The sequence below is a fragment of the Nyctereutes procyonoides genome, unplaced genomic scaffold (assembly GCF_905146905.1).
Source record: "Nyctereutes procyonoides isolate TBG_1078 unplaced genomic scaffold, NYPRO_anot_genome, whole genome shotgun sequence".
NCBI classification, from domain to species: Eukaryota; Metazoa; Chordata; class Mammalia; order Carnivora; family Canidae; genus Nyctereutes; species Nyctereutes procyonoides.
This window is the reverse complement of record NW_026575126.1, coordinates 8,943,604-8,970,055: the sequence shown is the minus strand read 5'-3', so window position 1 is coordinate 8,970,055 and position 26,452 is coordinate 8,943,604. Positions and strand designations below refer to the sequence as shown.

The 26,452-nt window shown below is 40.1% G+C and overlaps 1 pseudogene; it reads left to right on the top strand.

The window, feature by feature from the left end:
* The window catches only part of LOC129519342 (E3 ubiquitin-protein ligase RNFT1-like), a 30,299-nt pseudogene extending 8,520 nt beyond the window's left edge, over positions 1–21,779 (top strand).
* Positions 21,780–26,452: the final 4,673 nt, after the last annotated feature.

Here is a 26,452-nt window from a genome sequence, read left to right as displayed (position 1 = left end):
AAAAACAGGCTCTGTTTTGCATAGGGCCTGTCATGTCTAATAGCTCTTCTAAGATAAATTGTCCAGCATCCCCTTGCAGGCAGAGCAATCTCAGTTAGTCTTATTTTGCATCACAGAACCTGTTCAACAATGCCCAGGTACTTCAGTCAGGACATTTAACACAAAAGCAGCTCATCTATAAACCATCTGCAGAAACTGAAGCTAAGAAGATGCATACAGAAAGACAAGAGGAAGGATTAGTAGATCACAGCTTTAAGAAAAACTGAAACAAATAAGCAAAAGCAATGAGTAAATATACAAATATACATCTAGCACAGCAAGAAAGGAAGCCACATCAGTGAGAGAAGATGCAAGAAGACACAACTAAGAACTTTAACTTCTGGTCAAGATGAAGTAATAAGACCAGATTTACCCTCCCATCTGAAACAACTAAAAACCCAGACAAATATATTAAACAATGGTTTCCAAAATATTGGACATCAGGCAATGAGGGACACTGACCCCTAAAAGATGGGAAAGAACAAGGTGAGCCCAACAACTACCCCAGCTTCATGCCTCAAGAAAATTTCTAGACATTCAAGGATGGGGAACCCAAGTGAAGCCTGGCAGGTCCCCCGAGGTGATGAGACAGAGCTGGGAGCAGAGGCAAGCCAAGTCAGCAAGACCTCACAAAAGACGGTACCAGAGAAAGAGAGCTAAACAGATTGGTAATTCTGAGCACTAAAGAGGTTTCTCTTTAAATATTCAGCTGAGTACTGACCAGAGTGTGTATGTGAAGAAATGACCTAAACCTGAAAAAAGACACATTAGAGGTAACTGTTAGGGTATTCCAGAGAAATAGAATGAACAAGACATGAATATATAGAGCAAGAGATTTATTGTAAGGAATTGAGTCACACAGTTGCAGAAGCTTGTTAAATCTAAACTCTCGGGGTAGGTCAGCAAGCTGGAGAACCAGGGAAGAGCTGCAGTTTGAGTCTCTGGCAGAAATCTTCTGGTGGAATCCTTGTTCCAGAAGTCAGTCTTTGTTTTATTAAGGCCTTCAACTGACTAGGTGAGGCTCATCCACATTATGGAGAGCAATTTGCTTTACTCAGTGTCTACTAATTTAAATGCTAATCTCATCCAAAAACCAACTTCACAGAAACATTCAGAATAATCTTGACCAAATGTTTGAGCACCATGGCCCAGCCAAGTTGACATATAAAATTAACCATCACAGTAACAATTCCAGGGGCTCACACCTGTCCAGGGATAGTGCCTCTTTCCATCTGCCACACTTAAAAGCAAACAAACAAAATATCTCATAATTCATAGGGCATCAGCAAGAGTACTCAGAAGGGTCTTGTCTCAGTCATGGGGAAAATGTAGCCCTAGACTAAACTCTACTCTTTCTAACTAACAAAGATTAAAAGCAAGATCCACAAAGATCAAAGTACTTCCAAGAAATCTAACGGGAGAACAAACATAAAAACAGAACAAAGTTCAAGAATGTTTATAGGAATACAAAAATACCTCACACCCAAGAAGTTAAAACTCATAATGCCTGGCATCCAATCAATAATTACCTGGCATGCCAATAAGCACATGAGAAAATCCTCCGCATCACTGGCCACCCGGGAAATACAAATCAAAACCGCAATGAGATACCACCTCACACCAGTGAGAATGGGGAAAATTAACAAGGCAGGAAACCACAAATGTTGGAGAGGATGTGGAGAAAGGGGAACCCTCTTGCACTGTTGGTGGGAATGTGAACTGGTGCAGCCACTCTGGAAAACTGTATGGAGTTTCCTCAAAGAGTTAAAAATAGAGATACCCTACGACCCAGCAATTGCACTGTTGGGGATTTACCCCAAAGATTCAGATGCAGTGAAATGGCAGGACACCTGCACCCCGATGTTTCTAGCAGCCATGTCCACAATAGCCAAACTGTGGAAGGAGCCTCGGTGTCCATCGAAAGATGAATGGATAAAGAAGATGTGGTCTATGTATACAATGGAATATTCCTCAGCCATTAGAAGTGACAAATACCCACCATTTGCTTCAGCATGGATGGAACTGGAGGGTATTATGCTGAGTGAAATGAGTCAATCGGAGAAGGACAAACATTATGTGGTCTCATTCATTTGGGGAATATAAATAACAGTGAAAGGGAATCAAGGGGAAGGGAGAAGAAATGGGTGGGAAATATCAGAAAGGGAGACAGAACATGAGAGACTCCGAACTCTGGGAAACGAATAAGGGGGAGTGGAAAGGGAGGTGGGTGGGGGTATGGGGTAACTGGGTGATGGGCACTGAGTGAGGCACTCGACGGGATGAGCACTGGGTTTATGCTATATGTTGGCAAATCGAACTCCAATAAAAATAAATAAATAAATAATACATACATACATACATACATACTGCCATGCAAATAAAGAAAATAAAGTCTCTAAAAAGAAAAAATTATCAAAACTGATATAGAATTGACACACATAATAAAATTAGTAGACAAATACTTTTTTTAAGATTTTGTTTATTTATTCATGAGAGACACAGAGAGAGAGAGCGAGGCAGAGACACAGGCAGAGGGAGTAGCAGGCTCCAGGCAGAGTGCCCGATGCAGGACTCGATCCCAGGACTCCAGGATCACGCCCTGGGCCGAAGGCAGGCACTAAACTGCTGAGCCTCCCAGGGATCCCCGACAAATACATTTTAAAGTTCCTTTAACTATATACCATATATTTAAAACTTAAGAGAAAAGACTGAACATATTAAGTAGAGATATGGAAGATATATTTTTTCAAAATGGAAATTGAACTCTAGAGATGAAAAATACAATGTCTGAGAAGAAGAAAAATATACTGGATGAGAGTAACAGCAGATTACACATTCCAGAAGAAAAAACAATAAACTCGAAGATTGAATTAAAAACATAAGATCCAATTATACACTGCCTACTAGAAATTCACTTTAAACATAAAAACATAAATGAGTTAAAAGTAGAAGGATGAACGAAAATAACCATAACCCCTGGTACCTGTCAATGTGATCTTATTTGGAACTTAGGTCTTTACAGATATAATGAAGTTAAGATAAGGTTGTACTGGACTTGGGGAGTGGGGAGTGATGGATCTCAAACCAATGACTGGTGTCCTTCTAAGAGGAGAGAAATTTGGACACAAACAGGGAGAACAACATGTGATGATGACAGCAGAGATCACGGTGATACGACTTTAAAGCAAAGAATACCAAGCACTGCCAACAGCCACAAAAGCTAAAAAGAGGCAAGGAAAGAGCCTCCCCCAATAGCTTACAGAGGGAACACAGCCCTGCTAACATCTTCATTTCCGATTTCTAGCCCCCAGAATGTGTAAACTCTAAAGGAATACAATTCTGTTGTTTTAAGCTACTTAGTGTGTGGAGGTTTGTTACAGTAGCCCTAAGAAACTAAGACCACTGTCAGCCAATTTGTCCTAATTGACATTTATAGACACTCCCACTCAATAACAGAAAATACTTTCAAGCGCAAGGTTTTGAGATACACCCCATTTTCTGGTCATAAAACAAGCCACAATAAATGTAAAAGTATTCAAGTCATACTAAGTAGTCACAGAGGAAGTAAATTATAAATTAATAATAGATAACTGGAAAACCCGTACATATTTGAAAACTAAGTAACACTCTTCCAAATAACCCACAGATCAAAAAGGTGACTGAGAGAAAATATTTGCAAATCATGTGTCTGATGATAAAGGTCTTGTAACTAGAATATATAAAGAATTCTTGAAACTTAATAATAAGGAAATAGTCTAAGAAGCAAGCTATAGACAAGAGATTTTAATAAGCACTTCATGAAAGAAGATATGTTAATGGCAAATAAGCACATGGCAGGATGTTCAACATCATTAGTCATTAAAGAAATGCAAATTCAATGACAATGAAATGCCACTACACTAGAATAATGAAAAATTAAAAGATTGACCACAGCAAGGGATGGAGAGAATGTAAAGTAACTGGAACTCATATATACTGCCGATGAGAATGTGAAATGATAACAACCACTCTGGCAACAGTTTGGCAGTTTCCTGAAAAGTTAAGTGTACATCTACCATATGCTGCAGCCATTCCATTCCTACTTATTTACCCGAGAGAAATAAAACCCTATATTCATATATACAAAGACTTGTACATGAGTGTTCATAACACCTTTATTAGTAAAGGCCACAATCTGAAACCCACATGCACATCAACAGGGGAATAGATAAACAAAATGTACGTGCAATGGAATACCACTTAGCAATAAAAAGAATGAACTACTGATACACAAAATAATACAGATGAATCCCAAAACAAGTATCCTGAGTGAAAGTAGTCAGTAAAAGAAAAAAAAAAGGACATACTACGGTTCCATTTATATTAAAGCCTAGGAAACACAAACGAATCTGCAGTGACAGAGAACAGATAGGGACAAGTTATACTTCAATTTATAGAGTCAAAAACTGATGTGATTGTAGATAGAAAACCTACAAATTGCTGCTGCTTAGGACCTACCCACAGACACAAGCCTCCGTGAAGTTCACTTCTGTGTTCTTATGATTTCCTTTTCTTCCTCCCTGCTCCATATAAGCTTCTCCATAATCTGGAATTAACCTGATCGACTCTCTGTTTCTTAAAACCAAGGATCCAAACTAAAAAGGTCTTTACTGTAGAACTAGAAGGTCAAGGCAGGTGGGCAAATTATAAGAAATATGATTTAACTGGTTGATTTAAAGGAATTCAAGTTTTTAAGCTAGATGAATTCCTGTCTCAGAAGCCAAGAACTTGTAAATATGAATGAAGGAAGTACCATTGTGTGGTATTCAATAAATGTTGAAATACTGTGACCCTTTGAAAAATCAGTGTGAACTAGAAAAGGATGAAAAGATAAAAGATAGGGGACTGATATCTTAATTTCCCAAATTTGAAATAAAAAATAGCTCTACAACTTTCAAATCATGAGTTTGACATCAATTCCAGGAAGAATTCTGGAAGATACAAAATAATGAGCATTGTGAACTCATTCAAAAGGAGTGTCACCAAAAGCCAATTTAGGAAGTCATAGTACTCTGAAATTGTTTACTTATGACAGAATTTACACTCTGCAAGATCAGCAATGTGTGTATTTCTCTTCCATTAAGTGTTAGTTTTTCTCCAGAATTCTGTCCTTACCACTGAGAGGAGTTGCTAATTTGGTAAGATGTAAACATGGAGCATCCAAGAAAAAATATGTGGACACCCCTCCTGGGAGTGAAGAAAATACAATGAAAAACTGAGCAATGAAGACAAAGTTCAGATGACAGATGAACCCCTGGATCTCCAGCTCTACCTAGGTGTAGACCTACCTCTGACCTTTTAGTTGTTAGTCAATATCTCCTCTCCCCTTAATTATTTACCTAATGTGTTTGTTTCTTTGTTCATAATTTATTCATTTCAGTAAGTGATCTCTTTGCATTTCATTTTATTAAACTCAATTAGGAGCACTGTGAACCATTTTGGCTACTGACTTTTAAAAATCACATTGTAGGAGCACCTGGATGGCTCAGTTGGTTAAGCGTCCCACTCTTTGATTTCAGCTCAGGTCGTGAGCTCAGGGTCATGGGGTGCAGCCCTGCGTTGGGCTCCATGCTAAGTGTGGAGCCTGTTTAAGATTCTCTTTTTTCCTTTCCCTCTACCCCTCCCCCTTGTTATCTGTCTCTCTCTCTCTCTCTCTCTCTCTCTCTCAATAATAAAAAGAATAATAATAATAGTAATAATAAAATAAAACTACACTATAAAGTTGTATTTCATCCAAAACAGGGTGGCCAGGATGGTGAAGATTCTCAAAACTGAGCTAGATAAGAAACTGAGGGGGATCCCTGGGTGGCGCAGCGGTTTGGCGCCTGCCTTTGGCCCGGGGCGCGATCCTGGAGACCCGGGATCGAATCCCACATCGGGCTCCCGGTGCATGGAGCCTGCTTCTCCCTCTGCCTGTGTCTCTGCCTCTCTCTCTCTCTCTGTGTGACTATCATAAATAAAATAAAATAAAAAAAACTAAAAAAAAAAAAAAAAGAAACTGAGGATGTTTACCCTCCAGAAGAGAAAACATGATTGCTGTCTTCAAATACTTGAGAGGATCTCAAGTAGAAAAGTGAATAGATTTGGCAGATTTTAGCACACTTGCGCTGATTTTTGTGCTTGATTCATTTTCTACTCATCTGTGAAGAATCCTTAGGAGGATATACATCACTCCAATCCTGAGAAATAGTTGAGTCTTTTTGCCTAGGGCTATTTTTACCTTTAAAAGTGATCAGAAAAATATAAAATAAAAATGCATTTCTCCATTAGTCCAAAATCCAATTTTACCCAATGTGCACCCGGGCATTTTAGAATCCACATCAGATATTGTTTATTGCCCCTTCATTAGCTACTCTCCCTTCTTTCTTGCTAGGAAAACCCTGGTGTGATTAGATCAGCTATGTCCTCAGCCTTAATGGGTGACTCATACATTCATTCCATAAATATTTATTGAGTACATAGCTCCTATGTGCCAAGAACTCAAGACTCTAAGGATGAGTGAAAAAGCAATATCCTGTCCTTTTTAAGTTTCTATTCTAGTAGAGAAAGACAGATAAGAAGCAATGAATACAATACCTAAGTAAATTATATGGTTTATTAGAAGATCAATGGCATGAGGAAAAAGTAGAGCTCAGTAAAGGGAATAGAAGTGCCAGGGGTAGAGGTGAGAGGCAGATTTTGGTATGAAATCAGGTGCTCAGGACAGGCTTCATTGAGAAGGTGAGATTTGAGTAAAGACTTGAAAGAGGTTCAGGAGTGATGCTGATGTCAAAGAGAATAGCATTCTACACACAGAGCACAGCTAGAGCAAAAGCCCTACAGTAGGAGTACACCTGGCACGTTAGAGGTATAGCAAGAAGACTGGTCTGGCTGGACGGAGTGCAGGGAAAGCAACGGAAGACAAGGTCACAGATGCCACAAGGGTCCAGCTGAGGCAAGACCCTGTAGACATTGTGAAGTCTTTGGTTTTTACTCTCCATGAAATGGGGACATTTCAAAGGCTTTTGAACAGAAGAGTAACACTCCTGAATCTAAAGACCAAGTTGATGATTCCTTCCACTGTGCATTTATCCAGCTGTTCCCCTAGACCCACCATCCAAAAGATCAAAGAAGTCATTTAGGGTCAACCAATCTGCAAGAAAATACCAACCAGGAAAGAGCAGCAAACAAAACAGTCTTCCGTTTAAACGTGTAAGTGTGGTAAAGTGGGTTCTCTTCCTCCCTGCTTCCCATTTATACATATTAACACATTCAATCATCACAACAACATTGCAAATTAGGTTGCAATTATAATAGGTTGCAATTATAATAATAATTATTATAATTCCTGCTTTATAGATGAGGAAACTGAGACAGAATTGAAGCTAGACAACTATTAACTGTAAAGCCAGAATTAAATCCTGGCTGACTGGTTCCAGGGACCAGGATCTGAGTCATTACACTAAGCTACTTACATTAAGGGGCATATACCCGCCAGGAAGCTCCAGAGGCACTTTCCCATCTCAACTTCTTTCCATCCCAAATGAGCATCACCCAGACCAGAGACTGAGCAAACAGATGCTAGTCCCTGGACAAGTACTGTCCCACACAGGAAGGCAGTGTGAGATGGGGCAGGATTCCAGAAGAGAGAGAGTCCAAAAGGAGAGGAAAATTTTCCCTAAGTAGCATAATAGACATCACTACATGGCATGACCCAGAGAGCCTAAAACAAAGAACTTATTCCCTTGGGCTCAGTATAGTTTTTTACCTTTTCACCAATAATTTTATATGATTAACTGGCATATAACATTGTTAATAATAGATAATAAGACATCCCTCCTACAAAAAGGTCAGAGTCCTAGAGTTACATAGGGAACATGGTCGTAGTAGAAACTTAGTAGATTGGGACATTTTGCCCAAAGCCCCCCTCATGCTAGCCTTCTCATAACAGTTAGTAACAGGGAGCCTTTTGAGTTGCAATGTCAATGTCTCACATAGTTATTTTACCTTCAAAGGGATATTTTCCCCAAGAGGAAAAAAATAAACCTGAATCAAAAGAATTTTTCTCTTTTTTTCCCTGCCAAGGTCATACTCTCAAATAGAAAGGACAACTTCATCCAGCCAAGAGGACAAAAATTAACTTAAAAAAAAAAAAGAGGTCACCTGGAAAGCCCTACTCCTTGGGTAAATTAGGTCAGATATCTTGATTCCGTGCCTAACAGACAATATAGTTTCTTTAAAGATTTAATAACTCTTTCACATCAGTCTCAGTACTGTTGCCCTCATAGCCAATAAGCCTTCAGGGAAAGTCAATAACTCTATGGTTTTCCTGCAAAAATAACTCTGGTCTTTACTGATTCCAAACACTCATGCCTCCCACTGCAGTGGTTCTCAAACTACTAGATTCATCCCTTTTCTACAACCAATATTTGTCAATGCTCTTATACAGTCCTAAAATGAAATCCATACAAAAATTGTAACCTACACACACATGCAACTTTTAAACAAAACCAAAAACTACTCTGACAATAATGCAAAGGAGAACGAAAGAGGGGCAGCCCAGGTGGCTCAGCAGTTTAGCACTGCCTTCAGTCCCAGGATCGAGTCCCACGTCAGGCTCCCTGCATGGAGCCTGCTCTTCCCTCTGCCTGTGTCTCTGCCTCTCTGTCTCTGTGTCTCTCATGAATAAATAAATAAAATCTTAAAAAAAAAAGGAGAGCGAAAGAGAATCTGTAATAAAATAATGTATATGCCAATATGCTCAGACATGGCCATAACCAGAAGACTAATAAAGCACTTGATGCATCTACATGTGGGAGCTATGGGAAATTGACATCTACTAATAAATTGATTAAGGGGTGTTGTATTGATGATCCAAATGCCAAAAGCTGCATGGCTGTTGAGCAATGCGATTTTCCAAAATAGGGAACAATTCTTGGTAAAGTATGAAACAAATCAAGTATACTCTCCCTTCTATTTATAGTTGGTTTAGTTATGGAAATTTCAGCCTATTTCTAAACCATGCAAAATATATTATGAGTTTAGGTAAATGTTATTAGGTCCTAGACTCATAACTATAAACAATTTTTCACATACCCAAGCAACTGGTGAGGCAACCAAAAGTTATGCAGGATATCAAACAATTCTTGCTTGTGTCAGTGTCCTACAAATTGCAACGTTCTAATGTCCCTAATCTTTGCCCATCAGCATCCCTTCAGACAACCAAAATACCCCCCAATTTTCCAAAATGCTCTCTACGGGACAGTATCATTCCTATTGGTGATAAGACATACTCTTCGTGCACTTACGAAAATAAGTACATTTGAAAAAATAAATAAATAAATAAATAATAAATAATAAAAAAATAAGTACATTTGAAAAGAAATCTCACTTTGAAGTTCAGTTTCTCAGCTTTAGCTTTGATATTGGAAGAGTGGAAACATGGCTGAGTTTTCAAGTCATAGCTGGGTTTAAACCTCAACCTCACCACTAGTTACCTGGGTAACCTTGAGCAATCCCTTAACCTCTCTAAATAGCAAATTTTCTCCTATAAAAAGTGAAAAATGATGTCTTTACAGAAGGGCCGCCAACTCATATCTTGATTGTCCATAAACTAATCTGGCGTTCTCCCAGGTTCCCATTCACTGCTCAAGGGGGAATTAACTATAGAATTAACTATATGTCCAATGAAGTTTAAATTTAATCCAATCTGATCATTTCAACAAACCCTTTGGGCAGTGTTGAGAATCTCTAGGGGAAAAATATGTTCAGGTTTTCAGCAGGGCCAGTTTCATAGGTGTGAGACCTGTGCAGTTGCACATGGTCCTGCACTTAGAACGACCCCACACCTGGTTTAATGATCTTCTGTTGTAGTCTTAAAATTCTTAATTTTTGACAAGGGGCTTGTGTTTTTATTTTGCACTGAGCCCAGAAAATTATGTAGTCAATGCTGGCCCTCAGCGTTGCCTCCTTCCCCTGCTTCTCTTCCTAAGATGACATCGCAATATCTGAGGAGAAGGGGTATCGTGATGGGTCTTCACAACCCTGAGAGAAGAGCCTCCTAGCCTCATGGGGGTCATTGGCATACATTAGGAAGCTACTACTGATCTCAAGACAACTACCGTTATTCATTGGGAGCATCCTGCTTGGTCAGGACCAAGTAACACCTCTGCATGACTCAGCCTCACCTCCACTAAGTTGTCTCTGGACTGTGGAGTCACTACTCTGTTCCTCACCCAGCCTACTGGCCTGTCAGTCCACCTGCCTTGTCAGGACAGGTTGGGCAGATGGCGCCTCGGAAGGCCGACTGGCTCTTGTCATATCAACTACAAAACATGGAAATTGGAAGCAGCATAAGAAAACAAACCCACAGGATCTCCTTCTACTTGTGATATGTAGCCAAGTTGTGGTCATGTCCCCAAGTTGTACAGGTGGACAGGACAAAAGTAAGCTTTCCAGGACCCCCAGCTTGGAAATGGGCAATATCTCCCCTCTTTGTTCTTATTATTACTCTCATTTTTGTAACACAACTTCTTCCCAAGCCATGGGGAGCAATTACAAGACACAAATCACTATCTTTTCTTTCTATTCCTTTCCACAATCCCCTTGACCAAAAAAGATATGTGTATGAGAGAAGGAAGGAGACCTTTAGTTTCCCAACATCATATCCTCCTACTTCTTGATGCTAATCTTATGAACACTTAAGTGTGTCTAAGGGCATCTTCCCTATACAATGGATGCCCCCTATGATCTGGATTTTCTGGGCTCAGCTAGTGATGTGCTAAATGGGAAATAAAGTATTTAAGCAAACCCCCTACCTGCACAACACCAGGCTAAGAGGTCAAGAGTTCACTTTCTCTTCCTCTACGTAAATCTCATGGTTCTTCCATAGAACACTTTGCAATAAAACATGATGCAAGAAGGAAATTCAAATGCATCCATTTAACATTTGCAAAGATGTTAAACCAAGAACATTTGTTTTGCAGGTCAGTTTCAAGTTTCGGTTTTTAGGTTCCTTCCCTTTCAACAACCCTATCTTTTTCTTTTACAATTCTTGAGTTCATACAATATCCAGAGCAACCAGAAAGAAAACCTGCACATGACCATTCAGGGATGGAATGAACTCTGCTCTAAACCTCCTGCCTGCCCTATGACCCAGCAGTTGCACTGTTAGGGATTTACCCCAAAGATTCAGATGCAATGAAACGCCGGGACACCTGCACCCCGATGTTTCTAGCAGCCATGTCCACAATAGCCAAACTGTGGAAGGAGCCTCGGTGTCCATCGAAAGATGAATGGATAAAGAAGATGTAGTCTATGTATACACTGGAATATTCCTCGGCCATTAGAAACGACAAATACCCACCATTTGCTTCAACGTGGATGGAACTGGAGGGTATTATGCTGAGTGAAGTAAGTCAATCAGAGAAGGACAAACAGTGTGTGTTCTCATTCATTTGGGGAATATGAATAATAGTGAAAGGGAATATAAGGGAAGGGAGAAGAAATGTGTGGGAAATACCAGAAAGGGAGACAGAACATAAAGACTCCTAACTCTGGGAAACGAACTAGGGGTGGTGGAAGGGGAGGAGGGCGGGGGGTGGGGGTGAATGGGTGACAGGCACTGAGGGGGACACTTGACGGGATGAGCACTGGGTGTTATTCTGTATGTTGGTAAATTGAACACCAATAAAAATTAATTTATTAAAAAAATAAAAATAAACCTCCTGCCTAGATCCCAGCTGTACATCTCTCCCTGAATGGCCCTCTAGGCCCTGACTCAGCACCTCCATAATTGAATCCATGCACCTTTTCCCAAAACTAGCTTTCCTTCCTGACTTTTTTCCTTTTATCAGCAGTAGCAAATGAAGTTAAAACAGCAGCTCCCAACCTTTCCCAGCTCATGGCATCCTTAGTGTCTTTTTCATTTTTTTCACAGTGTCTCTAAACCAAAAGAAATATTTAATAATTTCATTTCGTAGGCAGTCATGTACAAACAACTGTGTAAGTATGCATACCCTAACAACTTAATTACATTTGAAAAATAATACACATATATTTTTTAAATATTTTATTTCATCTTTAAATAACCGCATCTACTTAATAATGAGATATATGCGCCTGCTGAGCACTGTACCACCTCTGCAACCCTGGAATCAAATTGGGCACCACCACCCTCATTCCCCTGTTCCACAGTAATTTTCATGTAGTACTTGCTTTTTATTACAGCAACCACCAAAAACCCAGGCTTGCAAAGATAAAACAGCACCAAAAGAAATATATCATTACGACATTGACACTGTGGCCTACATGTAGCTCGTAGTTTGCATGATATCCAACAGTCATGGAGTATAATTATGTTTCCCTTGAAATTTTTAAACGTCCCACAACATCCCCTTGTAAATTCACTGTGGTGTTCCAGGACACCTCGGCCACAGGTTGGGAACTACACGGTTAGAATGATAGTGTGGAGCATGATGTGATAGATCATTGCAGTAATGACCCCAATAAATCGCACCTCTTTGTTCTCATGCACAAGAGCCAATGTGACTTAGTTTGGCCAATGGGACATCAGAAATGTAACAGAGGCAGAGATTTGAAAACCACCTGTGCTTCGGAGTTTGCCTTCTCTTGCCACTGGAAGCCCTTCTATATTATGACACACCTGGGTGAGCCTCCTGGGAAATAAGACTTCATGGAGAGAGGCCTCAGTCATCTCAGCCAACCCAGACACTTGACAAAAACCTAAACCATCTAGCTCTAGCCAATCTGATTCAGACCAAAAGAGCTGCCCACTGAGCTACAGAATCATAAACATAATGAAACTTTTTTTAAACCATTATGTTTTCAGTGTTTTTTAGGCAGCCAAACTAACTGACAGAATATTAAAGAAATTGCACTTTATATACTTTAGGCGATGGAAAACCAATAAAAGAATAACTTTCTTTTTTTTAAGATTTTCCTTATTTATTCATGAGAGACATAGAGAGAGAACCAGAAACATGGGCAGAGGGAGAGGCAGGCTCCTCGTGGGGAGCCCGATGTGGGACTGGATCCCAGGATCCCAGGATCATGACCTGAGCCAAAGGCAGATGCTCAACCACTGAGCCACCCAGTTGCTCCAAGAATCACTTCTTAATTAAGTTGAATAGAGTGGCATCTGGGTGGCTCAGTCAGTTGAGCATCCAACTCTTGGTTTTAGCTCAGGTCATGATCTCACGGTCATGAGATCAAGCCCCACCTCAAACTCCACACTCAACAGGGAGTCTGCTTGAGATTCCCTCTCTCTCTCTCTCTCCCTCTCTTTCTCTCTCTCTCTCCCACTTCCTCCTCCTGCTTGTGTGCGCTCCTGCACACACACATACATGTTCTCTCTCTAGCACACGCATATGCGCATGTGCGCTTTAAGTAAATAAATCTTTTTTAAAAAATTGAGTAGAGTGAAAATGAATGAACATGATCATTCAATTGTCTCTTCAGAATTCTCTTAGAAATAACTTGTGATTTCCAGGCTTAGAGCCTCAGGAGCAGAACCTCAAGTTCATAAACATTTTAATTTTATTATAAATAAGATTAGCAAATTGACTTCATTTGTTTGAACCACAGCTTCTACAATTATAATGTAATTGATCATTAATCTATAAAGAAGCCTGTTTGTAAAGGAAAATGTGAATTTTAATTGGGTTGTCAAAAAAAGTGAATGGATATCTTGCTGCAAAATACAAGAATGGCCCATTCGACCATAGTTCTGACTACTTACCACTTTAACCACAGTGGCTGAAACCCAACAGCAAACCCAGAACCAAATGAAAATGGCCTCACAGCGGCAGAAATGCGTCTGTTACAAGATACGAAGTCTTAATGCTAACCAGAGCCCTTCCTTACCAACCAAATGCTAATTTAACATAGCAGGGTCTCAACCAGAGCTCACAGACCATAGATGGAGCAGTTTTCAGCAGGGGAAGTAGGCTGACCATCTAAAAAGCACAGACATGACCTTGGAAGTATAACCAGGAGCTGCTCTTCAGGACTACACAACTTAATGTAGTCAGAGAATATCACCATTTTACAGCACAATTTAAAATACTTTTTTTTTCCCAAAGGATGAGACTGAGTCATCAAGAAAATGTTGAGTGTTTATGAGAATAAATTGAAAGCCCTTCAGTAAGATTTCCATCAAAAATAGCTAAGAAAAATAGCATAGGCCCTTAAGGTAGTAAGTGCCAGCTATCTAGAAACTTCACTTATTTGGAAAATTCTATTTCCCAGGAGCCATTGTAAATGATGGTTTTGACATCTCCAAGACTTAGGGGTAATGCTGTGCATCAGCTCACCCTGGACTTGATATTATCTAACAGTTTTCTTCCCTTGAGTAGGAGAGTTCTCCCAACCCTCAACAGCACAAGGATGACTAAGGCGCTGGCTCTCCTCGGACAACGGCTCCAGCTTCCTGAGCAGGACACAGAATAGGGCAGTAGGGGAACAAGATGACTCTTGCCTCATTTGGGCCCCCAGGTAAGCATCTTTCTGACCAGGTGAGGTTCTGCTGAGAAGGTAGGAAGATGAAGCCAGTAGCCACAGACCACCAAGGGCCTCTCTCCCTGTTGAGAGGCATCTGTGTAATGAAGATGTGCAGCTGGGAAAAACGGACCCAATTCCGGTTTTCCTGCCTGAGACCAAGACTCTGCTCACCCCATCAGGGAAACTCCCTCTGAGACAAAAGAATAAGGGAAAACACACACCAGCCACCATAAACAGTAAACACAGCCATAAGTACAGCCTATAGGCAAAAATGCAATTAACTTATTTTTATGTAGTTACAGAAGCTTCAGAAAATATAGAGGAGGAAAGAAAGGGAAAAAGCCATCTACATGTATAAATAATAAGTGTGTTCATGTGCAAAATGCTACATTAGAATCTTCTGCATTTATCGGTGTAGACATCCACAGAATCATTTTGAATTGCTGCATCATTTCTAATTTTACAGCCATATCCTTTAATCAACCCCATGTTTTTGGATATCCAAATTCTATTTTGCTGTTGTTCTTATTTCTTGGGGGTGTCAGGAAGCCCTGACTCAATACTAACATCAGTAGGGAGGAGTCAGACAGATAGAAAGCAAAATATCAGCCTTATTTTTTTATAGAAGTTGGACGGAAGACGTGGGTCAGCTGCGCAGCCCATGAGATTCCTAACACAGTATCTGGAGTTAAAGAGTTTCCTAGACAGGCACAGGTAGAGGGAAAACTTCTCCAGGGCGGGGAGGCCTTCCCTATAAAGGCTGCACTTGGCGGGAAGCCTATGAAGGCCAAAGCTCCGCAGGCAGGATGATCCCTGACCAGGACCAAACCAGTTGCTCCTTCTCCCCTGGGGCCATGTGCCGTGCAAGAGGGGCTAGAAATATCCCAGAAGCTGCTGTCCCTCCACACAGAAACCAGGCTAAAGCAGGTGCCCCAGCCAATGCCCTTTCAAACACAAGGCTGTGACAAATATGCTTAAATGTATGCCACTCTGCATTTATCCTTTTTTTTTCTTAGAATAAATTCCTAGAAGTGAGATTCCCAAGTCAAAGCTAAAAGCATTTTTAAAGCCTTTCACACATACCATCGGATTGCAGGGAAGACTACAGATTTGCCCTCCCAACAGCAAAGGATGAAAATGCCCACATCTTCACACCCTTTGCTATGGAGATAGATTAAAATGGTGTCTCACGACTGTTCTGGTTTGCGTTTTGTTACTAATAAAGCTAACATCTTTCCATATATTTATTGGCCATTTTTACTTTTTCTTTTCTGACTCCTTTGATATGCCCTTTGCCCATTTCTTTAGGGAGACTTTCATATTCTTATTCATTTGTAAGATGCAAAAATATTTAAACAAGTCACTCTTCTTAATCTTACAATTGTGATGCACTGGATAGCAGAGTCATAAGCCTAACAAAGCATGATACTGATTTTGAGAGTGATCATTTGCATATTTATTAAAACTTTTCCTTATATCAAAGCAAGAACTTATTTGAAGGACAGGTTTTTGGAAAAGGTCAACATCTACAGCCCGTAGAAGTGCTTAGACTTAATATCCTCTGATATTTAGTCTATGTATGCACTGACATTTTTATTTCAAACTTTAAGAAACTTAATAATTATTGATCCAGAAATTTTTTTAAGATTTTTGTATTTATTTATTCATGAGACACAGAGAGAGAGAGCAGAGACACAGGCAGAAGGAGAAGCAGGCTCCATGTGGGGAGCCCGACGCGAGACTCCATCCTAGGACTCCAGGATCATGCCCTGGGCTGAAGGCAGGTGCTAAATTTCTGAGCCACCCAGGGATCCCCTGATCCAGAAATTTAAAATTTAAAAAAAAATTCTTGGGGTGCCTGGGTGGCTCAGTTGGTTAAGCATCTGCCTTCGACTCAGGTCATGATCCCAGGGTCCTGGAATCAAGCCCCACATGGGGTTCCCTGCTCAGTGGGGAGTCTGCTTCTCCCTCTGCCCCCACCCCTGCTTGTGCTCTCTCATTCTCTGTGTCTAATAAACAAATTATTTATAAATAATAAAAATTTTAAAAATTAATTTTAAAATTTATAACGGATGGACTTCATATCAAGCAAGCATATTATATCAAGCATATTCAGCACATGGAAATTTGAAATTTTAAAGGAAAAAACCCTCAGAGTATTACTTGTTCTCTTTATTAAAAGACTGCCATCAAAAACGCCAGGCATAAACTAATGACTGAGGCAAGGTTTACTGTTAAAATTATTGAACTCGGGCGCTTGGGTGACTGTCAGTTAAGCATCTGACTTCGGCTCAGGGGATAATCTCGAGGTCCTGGAATTAAGCACCCCCCTAGGGCTCTGTGCTCAGTGGTGAGTCTGCTGCTTCTCCCTCCACCCCTCCCCCTACTTATGCTCTAGGTCTAATAAATAAATAAAATCTATTAAAAAAAAAAGATTGAACTCATACAGACATTTTAGAATTAACAGGTAGTTCCCAGGATTTTGGTCCATAGTTTGCCAAGGATAACTACTATATGCTTTTAGGTAATACAATTAACCACTGACAGAATATTTTTTAAAGAACTTTTAATATTTTGTTATTTAAATTCCAGTCAGGGGGCACCTGGGAGGCTCAGTCAGTTATGGTTAAACATCAGACTCTTTTTTTTTTTCTGTGATTTCAAAGAGAAACATCAGACTCTTGGGCAGCCTGGGTGGCTCAGTGGTTTAGTGCCACCGTCAGCCCAGGGCATCATCCTGAAGACCTGGGATTGAGTCCCACATCGGGTTCCCTGCATGGAGCCTGCTTCTCCCTCTGCCTGTGTCTCTGCCTCTCTCTCTCTCTCTCTCTCTCTCTCTCTCTCTTTGTGTGTGTGTGTGTGTGTGTGTGTGTCTCATGAATAAATAAATAAAATCTTTTTTAAAAAAATCGGACTCTTGATTTCACTCAGGTCATGATCTCAGGGTTGTGGGATCAAGTCCTTCATAGGGCTCCACACTCGGCCACTCAGCACAGAGTCTGCTTATCCCTCTCCCTCTGCTCCTCCCTCTGTTCCTCCCCCACTCGAGCATACCCACACTCTCTCTCTAAAATAAATCTTTTTTAAAACTTCCATTTAATTAATATCCAGTGTATATTAGTTTTAGGTGTGCCATATGGTGATTCAACATTTTCATACATCACCTGGTGCTCATCACAAGTGTATTCCTTAATCCCCGTCACCTATTTTACCAATACCCCCACCCGCCTCTCCTCTGATAACCATCAGTTTGTTCTCTGTAGTTAAGAGTCTGTTTTTTGGATCACTTCTCTCTTTTCTACCCCCTTTATTCATTTGTTTTGTTCCTTCAATTCCACATGAGTGACACCATATGGTATTTGACTTTCTCTAACTTATTTCACTTAGCTTAATGCTCTCTAGCTCCATTTTGTTGCAAGTGGCAAGATTTCATTCTTTTTATGGCTGAATAATATTCCATCGTATATATACACCATGTCTTCTTTATCCATTCATCAATCAATGGACACTTGGGCTGCTTCCATAAATTGACTATTGTAGATAATGTGGCTATGAACATTGGGGTGCATGTATCCCTTTGAAATAGTATTTTTGTATTCTTTGAGTAAATAACCAGTAGCATGATTACTGGATCATAGGGTAGAGCTATTTTTAACTATTTTGAGAAAACTTCATACTGTTTTCCACAGTGGCTATACCAGCTTGTATTCCTATCAATAGCACCAGAGGGTTCCCCTTTCACCAATTTCTTGCCAACACCTGTTGTTTCCTGTGTTGTTGATTTTAGCCATTCTGACAGGTACTGAGGTGATATCTCATTGAAGTTTTGTTTTGTATTTCCCTGATGATGAGTGATGTTGAGCATCTTTGAGTGCATCTGTTGGCCATCTGTATGTCTTCTTTGGGAAAGTGTCTATTTATATCTTCTGCCCATTTTTTAATTGGATTATTCATTTTGGGGTGTTACATTTTATAAGTTCTTTATAGATTCTGGATACTAATCTTTAAAAGATATGTCACTTGCAAATATCTTCTCCCACTCCATAGGTCGCCTTTTAGTTTTGTTAATGATTTCCTTCACTGTGCAAAAGCTTTTTATTTTGATGAAGCTCTAATAGTTTATTTTTGCCTTTTTTCCCCTTGCCTCGGGAGACGTATCTAGAAAGAAGTTGCACAGCTGATGTCAAAAAGGTTACTGCCCATGTTCTCCTCTAGGATATTTATGGTTTCAGGTCTCACATTTAGGTCTTCCATCCATTTTGATTTATTTTTGTGCATGGTATAAGAGAGTGGTCTGGTTCCATTCTTTTACATGTTGCTGTCCAGTTTTCCCAACACCATTTGTTGAAGAGGCTCTTTTTCTCACTGGATATTCTTTTCTGCTTTGTCAAAGATTAATTGGCCAGATAGTTGTGGATTTCAATGTCTTTGTAAGAGGTCTGAAAGTAATGGATATTGAGCAAATGGTAGTAAACAATGCCTTAACCAAAAAATGTCCTTAGTCATTCTTTGTGTTAAGAAACTTTCCATTATTTTTTTTTAATTTCAAGTCTTAACAGCAACATATATACTTCGAAATCTACCAGCTCACTAAATTTTGGAATTCCAAAAGTCTTGCTGTTATGCATTGTCCCAAAATACCCCATCATCTTTATATTTCTCCATAAAGTGTAACATTGCCTGCTAGACCTCCCCATCATTCAATATTCATCAACTCAATAAACATTTTTAAGAACCTGCTAACAAACATTCTTAAAAACTTAGTGCTACATTAGGAGCTAAGGATACAAAGACAGGCAAAACAGTTCCTACCCTCAAGGAAAATGTGGTCTAGAGTTTACAGTCCAGCAGGGGAGAGAATCTATAATTTATAGTGGGAGAGACAGAGAAAAAGAATCCACTGTGGTATAATCAAGCACTGACACTGAGATAGCTCAAGAGAACCATCACTAATGGAGGCTGAAAGAATCAGAGGAGGCTGCCAGAAGGGAGTGATGAGTCACTGAGTCCTGGAGAATGAGCAGGTTCTAGCCAGAGGAAGAGAAAAAGGGTGAATCAGGTAATATGTGGAGGTACAGAAGCATGATGCATCACAATGAAGAGAACTAGTAGTATAGGAGTTAGGTTTGGATAAAGCATAGTGTGGGGGTGGAACCTGCAATGGTGAGAGATTGTCCTATAGAAGGAATATTACATCTTTACATCTCAGTGAACGCTGACAAAAGTTGATGAGGCAAGGGCTGTTCTCATCCTCCTCCCCCATTTCACAGTTAAAGAAATAGAAGCCCAGGAAGATTAAGTGACCCACCCAAGGTCATATATTGTAGAAGTGGCTACCATAAAATTTCAACTTAGAAATTCTGATTCCAGGGCCTAGGCTCATCCACTAATCATGAATGGATTCTATGCTACACTAAGGAATTTGAATCTTATCCTTTGTGGACACTTTCAGCAGATACCCCTCAAGCTCTGACTTGTCTACCATGCAGGTGCTTCAGAAGGACTGCTTAGTTACCTGCCTGCTTCACCAGCTCTCCTCTCCTCTCCTCTCCCCCCTCCTCTCTCTCCTTTCTCTCTACCTAATTCTCCAGCTTCAGGCCCTGAATCCAGGAGGCTTTTTTGTAGAAGTTGAAAAGATTAGTCTGAAATTTATGTAGAACTAAAAAGAACATATAATTGTCAAAACAGCTTTGGAAAAGAAAAAGTTGAAGGACTTATGCCATTTGATGTCAAGATTTGTTATAAAAGAATCTATAACAGAGCTATAAAGATGGACACCCAAATTACACAGAGACAAAATATGTAGTATACTTGCCTGGGATAACTTGGCAAGCAGAGCACATGCCCACTGAGACTGTAACTCTGGGGGAAGTGCTTGGCAGGAAAATAATTGTGGGTTCACTTTTACTTTGTATGTCAGGCAAAGTATTATAAGAAATGAACTCAGGAAACAGCCAGTTCGCAAGCAGAAATTGAGGGTCCGGAAATTGGGGGCCTGACTAGGAAGGCTATATGAAAGCTACTAGAGCCCAAATTTTAAGACAATTACAAAAAAAATTTTTTTGAACGCAAAAGCCCATTAAAAACCTAGCTTTGTTCCTGCCATTGCGGCTAACAAAGTTAGTTGTGTTGGGACTTGGGGGTGAGGGCCCTGACTGAAGACATAGGATTATCTCCGACTGTCCCTGATATCAGTGTGAAACTTCCAACCACCCATCATCATTAGAGGAAACACAGTCCTGATGCAAAGGAATGTGGATCAGAGAAAAGGTATTCAAGGGCCATGCCACTCTCTGAACTGTGGACAGTGCAGCAGCATCAATCTCCCAAAGTGCTCATGCAACAAGATGGACAGAAAAAGGGCCTTGCTCTCGTTCTTGAAATGTTCATATCCAGGTGAACTTCATCCCTAAAGGATGTGCTGAAAATCCATGCTCCAGAAATATATGTAACTTCTCTTGGAACTGGGCTTCTAACAACTTTTATGTATGCCAACAAAAGCACTGTAAATCAGGCTTTTTCTAAGAAAAAGTGCCCAAAGGTTCAGTATGCTTGGTTACTAGTATTCTTGGCAGCATCTTCTGTTCTCTTTCATTTTCAGTCACTTTATTACAACTTAATCTTTGTAAATCCTACTTTGGGTCATTGGAGCTTCTGGGAAGTACTTTGGATTATTGGAATTACAGTCTTCATTCTGAAAGTCTTTTTCATAGGCTTGAAATGCCTTATTTTATTGGTACCTTCTTTTATGATGCCTTTTAAATCCAAGGACTACTGATATGCATTCTTAGAAGAATTGTGTCAGCAAAAATGAATTTTGTTCGCATATCTGTTTGGTTCTATTACCTTATTAACTACAGGGAGTCTGGCAATATAACTAGAGTCTTGGGATAATAGTAGCTTTTTTTCTCCTTCATTCTCAAGTTTTTGGATTTTCTTTTGAAAATCTGAGGACTTTCAGACAAGTTTTTGTGAATATTTTTTACATGACCAACCTACAAAGCGACTTGTTCAGATGATATTTGACCAACATGTCAAGCAGAACTTCGTAAGATTATTTTTCCCATCTGTCAGTATATATTTTCCAAAGAGTGCATTACCTCATGGTTTCACCAAGAGAATGTCCACTGGTCAGAACTGTGATTTCAGACCACGTTACCAAATGGAAAGATAAGGCTATTTCACCATACATTCAAATATAATCAGGTCCTATGAGCTATGAAGACTACAAAATATTAATTGCAGTTGGTTACAATGACTATTGCTAAAGTCATTGGGATAGACTTCAGCACTAAAAATTAAGAAAAACGTTTCCAGGGGCACTTGCACGGTTCAGTCAGTTAAGCATCTGACTCTTGATTTTGGCTCCGGTCATGATCTCAGGGCCATGAGATGGAGCCCCAAATCCAGTGGGGAGTCCACCTGAGATTCTCTCTCTTCCTCTCCCTCCACTCCTCCCCACTATGTGCTCTCTCTCCAAAATAAATAAATAAATCTTTTTAAAAAAATGTTTCCACGAACAAGAGGTGATAGAAAGGGAGGTGGGAGGGGGGTGGGGGTGACTGGGTGACGGGCACTGAGGGAGGCACTTGGTGGGATGAGCACTGGGTGTTATTCTATATGTTGGCAAATTGAACACCAATAAAAAATAAAAATAAATAAATAAATAAAAGTATAAAAAATGTTTCCAAACATTTTTGGAGCACTAGAATAAGATTTAAGTATTTCATTTACTCAATTCAAATGAATGAAAGAATACTTTTCTTAAAAATATATAATATTCAACCTAATATCTACATCAACATTTATCCTATCCTAATTACTTGACATGCTATTGCAGTATAAAACTGTAAATGCATTTTCTTACTAATGTTATTAAAAACTGAATAACTAAATAGAATTAGTGGTTTCAGAGGAATTCAGGTATTCTTTTCTTTTTTTTAAGATTTTATTTATTTATTCATGAAAGACACATAGAGAGAAAAGAGGCAGAGAAAACAGGCAGACAGAGAAGCAGGCTCCATGCAGAGAGCCCAATGCAGGACTCGATCCCAGGACCCCAGCACCACGCCCTGGGCCAAAGGCAGGTACTAAACCACTGAGACCCCAGGAATCCCCAGGTATTCTTTTCTGACAATGTTTCAAAATGAGGAATATTTTCTATAATAAAATATATCTTTCTCCAAAATCTCAAAACTTCTTAAAATTTTCATATAATTTTTACTTGTAATAAGATTTTCTAAGTAAATATTAATTTACTGAGGTCAAGTCTTAATATTAATTACTCTTTGAAATATGATTATCAATAAAGATAATATAAATTGTTTGACATGTTCAGTGTTATTACAAAGATTACATTAATGGAATAGCCTCCACCCAAACCTATTGGCCTCAAGGTAACCACCATTAAATTGAGAAGGAAGGGCATGGCGACAAGAAAGTAAATAAGTAAGACTTGAGAAGGACATCTAAGCAAAACTTTGGATATATTTACTAGCACCTGGAACTAAGTAGACCCCACCAGATCAAAAGCCTTCTAAGTTTCTGAGTGAATTGTACTGCCAGATAAACATAATCCCAACCTGAAAAAAGCCTCAGATTATCTGAGCAATAAAACAATCATTAGGACCTCACACTTACACAAGCAGGAAGCAGGCTGTGCAAGTTGTATAGCCCTTGAGAAAAATACGCTCCGAAATGTCCTCTTCAGGTGTGGCCATGGAAAACAGGACACAGAAGACCCTCCCGGAGGATGTAGCAAGGACCTAGACAAGGGAGTTCCACCAGGAGGGCAAAATTAGAATTAACTAAGGAACTTCCCTACCCCACCTTATGAAAACAGAATACCTTCACAATGCCTGTTCAGGATTTCATATATACTAGCAACTAGAAATTGCTGAGTGTCTTCCGTTCTTCTGTTTTCCAAAAGAGAGCTTCGACAGCAGAGGGGAGAGGGCATTTTGGTGTTTTGCGTTATCCTGTCCCGGATTCACGACTGTACCTTGAACAGGAGAAAGGATGAATAACCTTTTCATCGACAGATCACCACGAGAGGCCCCATCCTGAAACTATGTCCATCATCTGATGATCTGAACTTCGTGCCACTTCAATGATTTCATAGGTCTTTGGGTTGCCTCCTATGAGAAATGGGAATGGTCTATGAAAGAAAAGAGAAATGGAATAATTTGCTACCAGAAGGAAAGACTGGAGGATACTGGTTGGCAAGTCATCAAAAACCATTTCCTTTTTCTCCTGGGACACTGCTAGCTTATGCTTACCAATCTCCCTTGTGGCTAGACATGGCCGTGTGTCAATTCTGACCAATAAAACGTGACAAGTAACATCTGTGGCTTCCAGGCCTGGCCTCTTTGGCCCCCTGACTCATGATCCTCATGCCTTTTGCTGGCAGCTGGCTAGACTGGAGATGATAAGGACAACCTTGGGAGTCATGGTATGAACATGGTGGGGGAGGGGGTTGCCCAGGATAGAAGAAACTTGAATCCCTGAACACATGTGGAGAAAGGACACCCTCTAGGAGTGATTGTATTCTATGCTTACCTGAGCAAAAATAAATATACATTAATCCTATTAAGCCCCTGAGGTTGAGAAGTTTACTAATATACATACAGCAGAAGGAGCAGCCCAAAGATGGGAGGATTGAAAAAAATGAAGAGCCTGAGGAGGCTGAGGGCTTCTCTTTAGCTAAAATGCAGGCACATGAAGGAGAACAGCAAGGAACAAGAAGATCCTTTGAGCATATTGCTGTGGGCCTTAAATGTCATACAAAAACATGGACTTCATTTTGTAGAAATGGAGACGACCCCAAGTGTATATATATATATATATATATATATATATATATATATATATAATCTTCTGTTTTAAATTTTTAGAGTGAATGCTGCCAGTAATCTGTCTTTTCTGAGGTAACTGAGAATCCAAATCTTTCACACACTGATGCCCCCCAAAATTGAGAATATAAAATATAATCACCAAGCTGACAACAGCTCTTCTAGTCTGTTAAAAACGGCAACTCCTATCAAAATGGATCCTGCCAAGTTCAGTAAGGAAATCGAGAATCAATAACCTTCAGAGGAAAAAGTCAACTTTCAAAATCTGCTTCTTTATGAAAGTAAGGGGGAGGGCGGACAGAGAAGGAGGGAGATGTCTTTCCAGGTAATGAATGATACTCCCACAGCAAAACAAAACTTAGGATGGGATTCAATCAATTCCACATGAACTAAGCTCCTTCCATGTGGCAGGTGTCCTGCTAGGTGTCTACAATAAAAAGATAAATGAAAAAAAAAGATAAATGACTCACAGAATAATACAATTAGTAGGCATATAAACAGATTAACCCGTATACATTAGTACACATGCTATGAGAAAAATAAGATCCAACAGAACTACAGGGCTTGGGGAAGAATCAAGGGTCACAGAACTTTCTTAGCCTCATATAAAGATTCTTTTTTTTTAAGATTTTATTTATTCATGAGAGACACAGAGAGAGAGAGGCAGAGACATAGGCAGAGGAAGAAGCAGGCTCCCTGTGGGGAACCCGATGTGGGACTCGATCCCAGGACCCCAGGATCAAGCCCTGAGCCAAAGGCAGATGCTCAACCATTGAGCCACCCAGGTGCCCCTGAAGATCCTTCTTGATGAGACTCAACCTACCATTGCGGACTGAAATTTCAGTATTTTTTTTCACCCAGTCACTCTCATACCTATCCTCCACCTTCCCACCTCCATACCTTGCCTTCTGCCTCAAATCTCTCCCTGATCCACTGCTGGCCACTGTGTGAGGTGCTGCTGTCTCTACTCACGAAGCCTTCCCTGGTTCCAGTGCAGTGGGTTCTCCCCCTTCTCAGAGTACACCCCCCCCCCCGTGCCCTCTGTCTCTCAGGTTACCACTCTGCTTTGCATCTTAGCTGTTTTCTGACTGCTGCTCTTGTCTGATCTCACCTAAACTATAAGCCCCCTGAGGACCAGCAGTGTTGCTGGTATATATAGTACCTCGTATGTACACAGTGGATGTTCAATAAGTATTGTCTGAATATCAGAATTTTAAACCCAAAACCCACTCCCTGCAGATGCTGCCCCTGCACACCCCAGTAATCACTGCATTCTTTGGTCCAGAGCTAAACTGTGGGGTATACGATGTTTTCTCATGGGAGGAGAACAGTCTTGAAAGGTTCAGTGTGGACAAACAGAGGAAATAAAAATAGCACTTATACCCCTGGTTCTAACTAGTGCCTAGTTATGTCACAAAAAATAAGATTGTGGGCCAAAATTTTTGCTTACTGATTAGGAGGGATTGAAATCTCCAACTTTTCTTTATGGTAAAACAATCTTTTATAGAAGAATCTCTATTAACTTTTAAAATGTCATGTCGGCATTTTCTCCCTAAACAATCCAAAGAGGAGAAAGCGGTTGCCTCCCTTTCTAATATCAATACCATTAGCAAATGGTATTGACATGAGGACAACTGGAAATATTGACTGTCTATAATATTCCCACACTGGTACCGTAAGAGAGCTGGAAGCTAAAATATGGGGACAAATCAGCACTATTCAGGATGGAATGGTCAAAGCCAAAAGTAGAAAAGATCAATGTCTATAAGATATTGAAGTCTACTGAATGTGTTCACTAAGACCTGGAATGTAATAAAGGAAACATGTTGGGATCCCTGGGTGGCGCAGCGGTTTGGCGCCTGCCTTTGGCCCAGGGCGCGATCCTGGAGACCCGGGATCGAATCCCACGTCAGGCTCCCGGTACATGGAGCCTGCTTCTCCCTCTGCCTGTGTCTCTGCCTCTCTCTCTCTGTGACTATCATAAATAAATAAAAAAAATATTTAAAAAAAATAATAATAATAAT